The sequence below is a fragment of the Piliocolobus tephrosceles genome, chromosome 7 (assembly GCF_002776525.5).
Source record: "Piliocolobus tephrosceles isolate RC106 chromosome 7, ASM277652v3, whole genome shotgun sequence".
Lineage (NCBI taxonomy): Eukaryota > Metazoa > Chordata > Mammalia > Primates > Cercopithecidae > Piliocolobus > Piliocolobus tephrosceles.
Window position 1 is genome coordinate 61,250,460 of NC_045440.1, and position 12,256 is coordinate 61,262,715.

The window sequence follows — 12,256 nt, forward strand, 5'->3', positions numbered from 1 at the left end:
TTGATTTTCTAAATTATGTGTAAAATAAATGTATATGTAGTACATATTCCCTCATTAGCAAGAGAAGAGACCCGTTCACTTTCAATAGCATCGTATAAAATGAAACTTATTTCCTTTTTGGATCATTTTTTGATCACTGATCATTTTTGATGATTTGATCGTTGTACACAACCTACTTCTTGTGAGCACACCACCATTTAAAATCTTAATGCCTGAATTTGAGAGCCACAAGGCACAGCAGAAAATCATTTTGCCTATGTGAATATAAAGGTCTTTATTCTTTTTCTGGGCTTCAATACCCCTTTGACTTAAATTTATTTCCAAAAACATTAATTGTTTTTTATATAGTTTGAGTCATTAGTAAATTGTTGTTATAGTGAAGAGCAGAGGGTATTTACCTTTGGTAAATGTCAATAGGTTTTTAAAGAATATGTAATTTGAAATACATTACTCATTGTTAGAATTATGCTATGAGAATAATTTCCAAGCAAATAAACTCCTTAAAGACTGTGAAAAAAAAAAAGAATCGTTCTTTCCTCTGTTGATTTTTTTTTTTTTTTCTTTTTTTTTGAGATGGAGGCTCACTCTGTCTCCCAGGCTGGAGTGCAGTGGCCGGATCTCAGCTCACTGCAAGCTCCACCTTCCAGGTTCCCGCCATTCTCCTGCCTCAGCCTCCCAAGTAGCTGGGACTACAGGCGTCTGCCACAGCACCCGGCTACTTTTTTGTATTTTTAGTAGAGAAGGGGTTTCACCGTGTTAGCCAGGATGGTCTCCATCTCCTGACCTCGTGATCCACTCACCTCGGCCTCTCAAAGTGCTGGGATTACAGGCGTGAGCCACCGCGCCCGGCCTGTTGATTATCTTTTAACTTAAATACTGCATATAAATATGCAGATATCTCTTGAGCTCTTACATGGTAAAAAGGGATTATTAGTGGTCTTTTTCTTTCTTCTTTTCTCTCCACCTTACCTTATAACTTTCAGCACTACTTTAAGTACCTTGACTTACTTTTTCTTGTCAGTTTTGATAACTCTTTTTTTGTGTGTATACATAATCAAGTCTTCTTTCCCTTGTTCTTTGATTGATCTGAAAATTTGAAAATCAGCAAACACTATTTCTGTTATTATGCCTATGTAATATTATTGACTGTGCTGCCAAGTATTATTATTACATTCCAAATTTTTGTGTTCTTTAAGAGTTTCTCCTCCTCCTCCTCTTCCTCCTCCTCTCCCTTTTCCTGTTTCTCCTTTCTTCTGCTTCAATTGCTTCTTTGCATTGCTTGCCTGTATCAAATCTTTACTTTTCCAATTTCTCAAAGATCCTACAAATCGTCAGTCTCCCATTTTTCCAGATCTTTCCCTCTTTGTGCCTCCATCTAGACTGAGAGGGTCTGCAGATGTGCTCCTTAGCTATGATGCGGGAACCTCACTTTGTTATTCCTCTGAGATGGACCCCATGCCTTCTTTCTTGATTTACTCCCTCTTTGAACTGGATCATGTCCTCCAAGTAACTCCCTAAGAAACTATATGGAACAAGTAAACCTAAATCCTATGTACCTGAAGAGCTATTCATTCTACCCTCATTCTTGATTGAGAGCTTTGCTGAGTATAAAATGTGAGATTGAAAATAGTGTTGCCTTGTAACTTAGAACGTGCATTCCAGCTGGGTGCAGTGGCTCACGCCTGTAATCCCAGCACCTTGGGAGGCCAAGGCAGGAGGATCGCTTGAGGCCAGGAGTTCAAGACCTGCCTGTGCCACACCCAGGAATTTAAGGTTGCAGTGAGCTAAGATCGCATCACTACACTCCAGCCTGGACAACAGGGAGCGGCTCTTCTCTTAAAAAAGAAAAGAAAAGAAAGTACATGCCAGTATTTGTTAGTAATCCAGGATTGCTGAGGGGAAGTTCAAAAGATAGTCTGATTTTTGTTCTTTTATAAGTGACTTTGTTTTTTTGCTTATTTGTTTTCTTTATCTCTGGAAATTTCTTGTTCTCTTTTAATATTTTTCTGGAAACTTTACAGTGGTAAGTTGAAATGAGTCTATTACCTAGTCATTGTTCTGGGAAACTAGGATCATTCAGCTGTGGGAAAACCTCTTTTGTTATTTCTTGAAATATTTCCTCCTACCCATTTTTTCTGTACAGTCTTCTGAGATTCCTATTATAGGTTAAGCATTCCTAAAATCCTGAAAATATGAAATCCAAAATGCTCTAAAATCTGAAACTTTTTTAATGCCAACATGATGCCACCAGTGGAAAGTTGAAAGTTTCACACCTGACCTCATGTGATGAGTCACAGTAGAAACACAGGCACATAACACAAAGTTTATTCAGCATTTCTAGAGGAAAAAAGATCTTCCCAGCTCCCTTTAGCATCAATATCTTTTCCGCACACTCCCAGAATCCTCCATGCAAGCAGGCCCACAAGAAGATAAAGCCCCGCCTACCAGTGGTTCACCACCAAAATACAATTGTGTTTGTTTTTAAATGTACCAATTTTAGTTGCTATTTTTAATTACAGAACAAACATTTTATATACCCATAAAGTACAAAGGCAAAAAATAAAAGACAAATCACTTTAAAATACTGTCAAATTAGTTGTTGGTGATTAGCTAGAAAAATTGGTTTGGGAGAAGCTTTAAAAATCTAAAAAGATTCTGCACTCAAATTTCATTGCAGGTGTTCTTATATCCTAGACATTTTAGAAATTATAAATGAGGCATTATAGATGTGTTGTATGCAAAAAAAAAAAAAACCAAAAATAAAAAAAAAAACTAAAGAACTTCCAATCAGTGAACTCATAATCAATGAACTCATAATCAAAGAAAAGGTCTGGACTTATATCAAATGACTGACTAATGAAGATAGTGTTATATATATATTGGGAATAAAGTAAAACTTGGTGAAGTGATATTTAATTAAAATACGGCAAGCATTTGTTACAGTACCTGACACAACAACATTACATAAACAGTGGGCATTATTGTTAGTTAAAGTGTTTTGTTTGGTTTTTTGAGAAAGAGTCTTGCTCTGTCACCCAGCTGGAGTGCAGTGGCGTGATCACCGGTCACTTTAGCTCAACCTTGTGGGCTCAAGGAATCCTCTACCTCAGCCTCCCAAGTGGCTGGAAACACAGGCTAGTGCCACCACACTGACTAATTTTTTGTACTTTTTGTAGAGACAAGGTCTCACTATGTTGCCCAGGCCAGTCTTGAACTCTTGGCCTCAAGTAATCCTTCCGCCTCGGCCTCCTCCCAAAGTGCTGGGATTATAGGCATGAGCAGGCAGAGAGAGGTTTGTTGTTTTACTCAACAAATACTGATTGAGAATCCAACTCTGGGCAAAAGGGAGCAGAAGGATGGGGGCACCACAGCGCAACTGGCTTGAGCAATTGCAAACAAGATGCAGTACCCCAACGCAGACAGAGTTCTTTCAAGATGCTCTTGCTGTGTAAGGTATAATTATGTAATTTCCCGCCAAGGAAAGTCTGAAAGAATTGGAGAAAAAGGAGGAAGAGTAGCAATGTATCCTCCAACAGTCAGTGGTGAAAACATATGAAGATATGACTTTGAAGAGTTGGAGGGTCATGAAGACAAATGTAATGAGGAGGATGAACATGCTATTGAAATGTACAGGCAGCAGAGACTGGGTGAGTGGAAAGTACCTAAACTGCAGAATAAATGTGGAGAAGTCTTGGAGGTCTCAGGAAAGGATTATGTTCAAGAAGTTACCTGGTGAGGGTTTGTGGGTCATGTTGCACCTTTACAAACAAGGACTTCCCCCCTGTGCCCTGATAAATCAGCACCTCAGTGGACTTGCCAGGAAGTTTCCTAATGTCAAATTTATCAAAGCCATTTCAACAACAACCTGCACACCCAATTATCCTGATAGGAATCTGCCCACGATATTTGTTTACCTGGAAGAAGATATCAAGCCTCAGTTTATCCGTCCTCTGGTGTTTGGCAGCATGAACTTGACAAGAGATAAGTTGGAGTGGAAACTGTCTGAATCTGGAGCGAGTAACACAGACTTGGAGGAAAACCCTAAGAAATCAACTGAAGACGTGTTGCTGTCCTCGATGTGGCACTCTGTCCTCATCAAGAGGGACAGTGATTCCAAGGGTGATGGAGGCTGCAGCTGCTGTAACTTGCTGAACTTTCTTGCGACAAATTGTCTGGATTTTTTTAAAAAGGAAAAAGTAAGAATAAATCCTTTCGGTTTTTAGTTTTGTATAAATTATGTTTCAAATCTTTACATTTCAAAAGTGATCATTGCTGGAAATTTTGTTAATTTTTTGGAACATTTTAAAAATTGTAGTATTTCCGTAAAAAAAATTAAAACCAGCTATTGGCATTAAAAAATAATAATAATCCAACACTATTCCAGGCCCTGGGCATACAGTGATGAGAAAACCAACCTAGGACCCTGCCCTATGGATCTTACCATTGAGAGGGAGAGGCAGGCATTGACCAAAGTATCAAGTAAATCCTTAATTACAATGTCCAAGAAGAGCTATGAAGGAAAAGTACAGGAGGAAATGACAGCACACATTGGGGTCCTGGTCTGCAGGGAAGGTCACTAGGAAGTATTTGAACTGAATTTTGCATCATGAGTCAGAGTTCAGCAGACAAGGAAAGAGCAGGTTCCAGGCAGAAGGAGCAGCAAGTTCCAGTACCCTGCAGCATGAAAGATTGGCCCTAGGGCATCTGGAACATCCCAGCCACATGCTGAAGTTGAATCAGTTTGGAAAAATGATAAATGCAGTAGGGTTTATGCCAACATCTTTTATAGATTTTTTGTTCTTCTGACCATAAATATATATTTAAGTCTTATCTGCATTTTTCTTCCCATCATAATTATAAATTCAAGGAGAAAGCGAGGGAGAAAAAAAAGAAGAAAAGACAAAGTCATGCATATCTTGGATGTTAAAGGGTGAGTCATAATTTGTCTGCTTCCTCGCCAGGTAGAAAGAAGTCCATACAGTTAATTGTGGTCATGTGATTTAGAGAGGTCCGAAGCGTCCATTCTCATTGATTTCTTAATGTGTATAATTCCAGCGTAGTCTGTAATCTTCCACAGTGGAATAACACTTCAGACTTCTATTTGTTTTCTTTCCATTAGTTGCAGCTGTTTTTCTACTGTTATTTTATTCAAGTAATTAACACACTGATTTATTTTGTCTTGGCAGCCTGGAGCAACAATGCTAAGAGTACACATTTTTATGTCAAACAAACACACAGACCTTTTGAAAATGAATCACACTGGATTCCTTCTTTCCAGATTCTCCTGAAGTCAAGTAGTAAGAATTCTGGAGAATTCATACACTCTTGGCCAAAAAGGTTTTACAAACAACAATAATCTGCATAAACTCTTCACTCTTTAAGACCATTCGTCTTAGCTGATTTTTCTCAGAACACAACCAGTGTGATAAATGTGTGCGTGTTCACATTTCAGCCAATGAGGAAGCCTGAAAAGCCATGGCGCTGAAAGTGCATTTCCCGTAGTTCCTTGTTGTGAGATCATAAGGGGAGGGTGTTGTATTGTGGATAAAATGCTCTGTATCTTAACTGAGACTAAGTTGCATAGCAAGCCAGACTTTAAGATTTAGAAAATTTTCTCTGGACAGCAAATCTTAAACTTACAATGGTCCTAATTAAGGACCAGTGAGTTAAATTGAGTGTTTAGAGGCCATTTTTTTTTTTTTATTTTGAATAAAGAACATTTGTTCGGTGTGATACTGCCAACAGGATTTTATTCATTGTACTGGTCTCTCTTTACAACTCTGCCCAAGTAAACCAGCCAAATCCCTGTAGTCCATTCCAGAATCACACTGGGAACACTAGCATGAATTAATAGTAAGTCTGAGTTACACAATAATTTGTGAATAGCACCCCCTTAACTGCCAACAAGAATTTGCAAAAACACTAATGGCTAACCAGGTGTGGCCTAGAAAAAAAATGTTGATGACTTTTAACGCAGAAATTCATGTCCAGCCTATCCAAAGGAACCTTTACAAGAGTCATGTGGCCTGGCTTCTCAACTCAGTTCTGTGGCTTATTCTGTGTGGGCTTGCATAAATCAGTTGACCTTTTTGTTCCTCTATTTTCTCATCTTTAAAATGAGGGGGCTATGTTAATCATCTATATTCTTTCTGACTCCAAAATTCTAATTGCACATCTCTACATCATTTCAAGTAGCACATGGTCTCTACATAAATGGATCCTACTAAACTGATTCTCACAAAACGTTAAAAAGTTTACTTGTTTAAGTAGGTTAAACATCCCCACATTAGGAGCTCTGAATCACATTCCCCCTATTAATTTTCTCATAAATAGCACAAAAGTAAGTTGCAACCCAGTTTTGCCTGCAATATCATAAAATCTAAATTAGTTGAATTTAAACCGGTGAAATGTGGTGAAATTTTAAGTGTCATTTAAAATTTAAATTAATTGTGCATGATCTGTCTTGGGTCCTTGTCTCTTTCTCTACACCATCTGCCTGGGAAATTGTAAATTGCCCAAGTTTCCACAGATATTCACAACTCCTGAGAGTCTCATTCCAAACAATTTCTCCCCTGAGCTCCAAACTAATATTTAATACTAATAGTTTCCACTCCTTGAGTGCCTCTTACAAGTCTGGTACTGAATATGACTCTAACCACATTGCCTCTACCTTTATAATCCTCCCACTAAGTAAACATTGATATGTCCATCATCAAGATGGAGATCAGAGAGTGATCAAGACACACTTTGATCACTTGTCACTTGTCAAAGCCCTGATTGCAATGCAAGTATTCCTGGCTCAGACATCCATGCTTTTTTTTTTTTGAGATGGAGTCTCACTGTCGCCTAGGCTGGAGTGCAACGACATGGTCTCGGCTCACTGCAACCGCTACCTCCTGGATTCAAGTGATTCTCCTGCCTCAGCCTCCCAAGTACCTGAGACTACAAGCACCACACCCAGCTAACCTTTGTATTTTTAGTAGACATGGGGTTTCACTATATTGGCCAGGCTGGTCTCGAACTCCCGACCTCGTGATCCACCCACCTCAGCCTCCCAAGATGCTGGGATTACGGGTGTAAGCCACCACACCCACCCCAGACATCTATGCTCTTTCCACTGTTCCACAAAGGTGAACAACATCAGTAAAAAGGCAGGATATTAAACCATGTTTACTGTTCCCCATCACAGTCTTCTTCTGGGCATAGAGAAGTGGGGACTGGAGGAAAGGCCTGAAAAGCACCAGTCCAGTGAGGATGAGATATAGAATCTGAGGTCAAGAGCAGTGGCAGGCAGACTGGGAAGGCAGTTCTGGGCAGGGAGGGAACGGCTTTGTGGGCCGGTACAGGGAAAGTCAGCTGCTGTAAGACATCACGGGGTTGGCTGGTTACAGTGGCTCACACCTGTAATCCCAGCATTTTGGGAGGCCGAGGTGGGCGGATCACCTGAGGTTGGGAGTTTGAGACCAGCCTGACCAATGTGGTGGAATCCTGTCTCTACTAAAAATACAAAATTAGCCAGGTGTGGTGGTGCATGCCTGTAATCCCAGCTACTCAGGAGGCTGAGGCAGGAGAATCACTTGAACCCAGGAGGTGGAGGTTGCATTGAGCTGAGATTGCACCACTGCACTCCAGTCTGAGCAACAAGAGTGAAACTCCACCTCAAAAAAAAAAAAAAAGAAAGAAAGAAAGAAAAAGAAATCATGGAGTTGTCAAGAGGAAGCAGGGGGTGATGTGTATCATCTGATAGGAATCTATGGAATAGATTTCATATTTTAGGAGAAGCATTTTGGAAGTCACTTTAAAATTGCTTTGGGAGATTCTTTTAGGGGTCTAGCTGTGTTGCCAAAGCTGGTGTCCAGTGACACTACAGCCTCAAACTCCTGGGCTCAAGCGATCCTCCCAACTCAGCCTTCAGAGTAGCCAGGCCTACAGGTGCATGCCACCACACTCAGCTAATTTAAAAACAAAATATTTTTGTAGAGACAGAGTCCCACGGTGTTGTCCAAGCTGGTCTTGAACTCCTGGGCTCAAGCAATCCTCCCACCTCAGCCTCCCACATTGCTGGGATTACAGGTGTGGGCCACTGTGGCAATCCTGGAAAGCTTTTAAAGCTGAAATTGGATTGTCTCACTCTTCTGTGCCATACTATTCCCTGACTAGGGTCAAAGTCTTTCCAGTGGTGGTAAGACCCTGCCTGCCCCTGCTGCCCATGATCACTGACCTCATTTCCTAATAAGGCCTTCTTCTTACCCTGCTCCAGCCTCACCAGCCTCCTCCCCTCTCACATCCAGCAGGCACACTCTAACTCAAGGCCTTCGCACCACTTTTCCCTCTGCTGAGAACACTGTTCCCCCAGGCATTTGTGAACCTCACTCCCTCACCTCCTTCTGGATGTTGTTCAAATGTCTCCTCTGCAGTGAACCGTATCCTAGACCACCTTATTGAGATCTGCAAACCTCCTCCTTTCCTGTGCCACACACAGATGCCCTCCTCAATACACTGTTGCTGTTTTATCTTTCTCCAAAGCCTCATTACACGCTCACAGACTGCTGTGGGTTGAATTGAGTCTCTCCAAAAAATGTTGACGTCCTAACCCCTAGAGCCTGTGAAGGTGACATTATTTGGAAAGAGGATCTGCTATGGTTTGGCTCTTTGTCCCCCAAACCTCATGTTGAAGTTTGATCCCAGTGTTGGAGATGGAGTCTGGCGGGAGGTGTTTGTTTTGTGGGGACAGGTCCCTCACGAACGTTTGGTGCTGTCCTCACAGTGTTGCGTTCTAGCTCTATTAGTTCCCATGAGCACTGATTGTTAAAAAGAGCCTGGCACCTCCTCCCCTCCCTCTCTTGCTTCTGCTCTGGCCATGTGACCTCTGCAAGGCTCCACTTTGCTTCCTGAGGCCTCACCAGAAGGGGATGCTGACACCAGGCTTCTTGCACAACCTGCAGAATTGTGAACCAAATAAATCTTTTTTCTTTATGAATTACTCAGCTCAGTATTCCTTGTAGCAACACAAAAGTGAACTAAAACAGGATCTTTGTAGATTATCAACTAAAGATAGGGTCATTAGAGTGAGCCCTAATCCAATACAGTTAGTGTCCTTACATAAAAAGAAATTTGGATACAGGGATACACAGGAAGAATACCACACAAAGGTGAAGGCAGAGATCTAAGTGATGCTCCTACAAGCCAAGAAACACCAAAGATTGCCAGCAAGCCACCAGCAGCTGGGGACAAGACCTGGAACAGATCCTCCCTCACCACCCCCAGAAGGAACCAACCCTGCTGACACCTCAATCTTGGACTGCCCAGCTTCATGAGACGGTAAACTTCTGTTGCCTAAACAACAGTTTGTGATACTTTGTTATGGCAACCTTAGCAAACTGAAACATATACTGTATCATTTGCCTGGGTTTTTTATCTATTACCTGTCTTCACCCTACTCCACCTCCTGCCTCCAAAGGTGAGCTCTACATAGGTAGGGATTTGTTTGTTTCTTTCTGTTTTTATATCCCAGCAGTACGTATTTGTTGAATGAACAAACAATTGCCCCTCAATTGCTGCACATTTCTAGTCTTTTCTCCCACCTCTCCCCAAGACAAAGTAATTCCAACTTTTACCCTAAATACCATGGACTTTGACATCTCCTTAACTTTGTGAGGTTTTCTCTGCCTTGGATGGCCACTTGCCCTTCTCTCCCTATCAAGGTCTCCTTATCATTAAAGACACATCCATGTCATTCCTTCAGTGGCAAACTCCCTTCCATCCCCATTTCTGTTTTATTATCCACTGTGGTTGTGGCTCTTTCCCTGTAAACAATGGCCTCCTTGAGTTCTGGGACTATATCCTATTAATCTTTATAGCCCCAGAATCTGGCCCAGTGTCTGGCACACCAGAGGTGCTCAGTCAATGTTTGCTAGATTGAATTAAATCTGTATCCTGCAGCTTTCGCTCTTGCTGCCCTTCCCTAGACTGCTAGCCACAGCAGGGTACAAGAGGATTAGAAGGAACTTTGCAGAGCGGAACTCCGATTAGAGCATTCGAACGCTGTGGGGCTGCGCCTCTCTGCAGAGTCTTTGTCGTCGTGCAATCTCATGAGAGTTTCCTAAATTGGAACAGTCGGCGATGTTGTATCCAAATCACTCAGCTAAGCCCTCAGAGGCATTTGCCAGAAATCACACCAACATAAACAGCTCAATCAAAGAAGGGGTGCAAATCCTCCTCCTTTTTATGAGGTGGAGCAAGTATCCTGTTGGAAAAAAAAGAAAGAAAAAGACAGTCATTTGAGACACCACTTCCCAGATTGCTGGGCAAGAATATGCTGGCTTGGATGACAGGTAATAGTCCTGTCTGTTTTCCTTTGTGCCCTAGTTCTTTCCAGTGGGTGGGTTAAAGACCCAGTGTTTTCATCCATCTTCGCAAAAAGGATAAACCTGAGCCACCTCCAGAAATGAAGCAGGCATTGTGGGATTTTTTTGGGTTTTGATTTTTTTTTTTTAAGAGATGGGGTGTTGCTGTGTTGCCCAGGCTGGAGTGCAGTGGTTATTCACAGCTTCTATTATGGTGCACTGCAACTTCCAACTCCTGGGTTCAAGCAATCCTCCAGCTAATATCCCTCTAAGCAAGGCCTCAGCCTCCAGGGTAGCTGACATGACACTACAGGCGCATGCAACCAAGAAGGTGAAGGGTGTGTTTGGTCAATATTCACTTAGACTATTTGAATATTCATGTGGGTGTGATCTGAAAAGCCTAGAACAGGCTCAGCTTCCCAGAAATTCTAACTAAATGGAACTAAAATATTGAACATGCATTCTAAGGACTCACTATTCGTTGTCAGAGCGTTTTCTGCCCCTCTCTGCTTTCCAAGAGGCGTTAGCTCTCAGAGTCTTGCAGTCGTTATTAGAACAACAGAATAGGCCCTAGTAGACACAGAAAATGCCAAATAACAGAATTTATGTCTTTACTCCTTGTGAATACTGTCATAGTTAGGTTAGCTTCAAATTCGTAAGAATAAATAACTTCAGTAACTCTCATTGCATACATTTAATTGTAACCTGTTTTAAATGCCCAGTTAATCGTATTCAATGTGCCATTCAGTTGTAGATACAAATGACAAGCATATTCAGTGCTAAGGTCTGTGCTTTTCTTTAATTCCATCAAAAAAGGGTGCCCCTGCCAAGCGTGGTGGTTCACTCTTGTAATCTTAGCACTTAGGGAGGCCAAGGTGGAGAATTTCTTGAGGCCAGGAGCTTAAGAACAGCCCGGGCAACATAACAAGACCCTGTCTCTACAAAAAAATTAAAAATTAGACAGACATGGTGGTTCATGCTTGTAGTCCCAGCTACTCAGGAGGCTGAGGCAGAAACATCACTTGAGCCACAAGTTCAAGGTTGCAGTGAGCTGTGATCATGCTACCCTGGGTGACAGAGTGAGACCCTGTCTCAAAAAAAGGTGGGGCGGAGGGAGTAACTCCTGTTTTTGACTCATTCGGTAGAAACTGTACTTTGAGTACACGTACAACCATTCTATTTTTCACTTTCAGTAAAAATTCAATAAATTACGTGAGATCTTCAATACTTTATTTAAAATATGCATTGTGTTAGATGATTTTTCCCAACTGTAGGATAACGTAAGTGCTCTGAGCGTGTTGAAGGCAGGCAAGGCTAAGCTGTGATGTTCAGCAGGTGAGGAGTATTAGATGCATTTTCAACGTAAACAATATTTTCAACATACAATGGGTTTGGGAGATAACCTAGCATAGATTCAGGAGCATCTGTATATTTTGTATTTATGGCTAAAGAACTGTCCTCAAATTCTTAATAATTCAATTCAGCCCTCCACTTTGTCCCCTAAATTCACTGTGGAGACAGATATTCGTATGCATGATCAATCTTTGTGTATTGGCCCCATAATACTTCGAGTTACTACTACTACTACCATTAGTATTATTATTACTATATGGCATGGACAGGCCTTTGTCCAGTGGGACTGGTGGTTCTTAATATGTAGCTAATCATAGCCACCTTTCAGATAAAGAAAGCCAGTACCTTCTCTCCAGAAAAGCTTCACTTGCTTCACACACTATTTTAGCTATAATTTTAGGAGGAGCAAAAAGTTAATATCCCTCTAAAGCAGCTGTCAGCAAACTTTTTCTGTAAAAGCCAGATAGTAACTATTTTAGACTTTGTAGGTCAAGAGGTAAAATCTTGGACATTATGTATGTACTTATATAATAAGAGAGAAAATAAATTCCCACACA

The 12,256-nt window shown here is 41.2% G+C and overlaps 1 pseudogene; it reads left to right on the top strand.

The window, feature by feature from the left end:
* The window catches only part of LOC111549260, a 156,427-nt pseudogene extending 150,942 nt beyond the window's left edge, over nt 1–5,485 (top strand).
* Nucleotides 5,486–12,256: the final 6,771 nt, after the last annotated feature.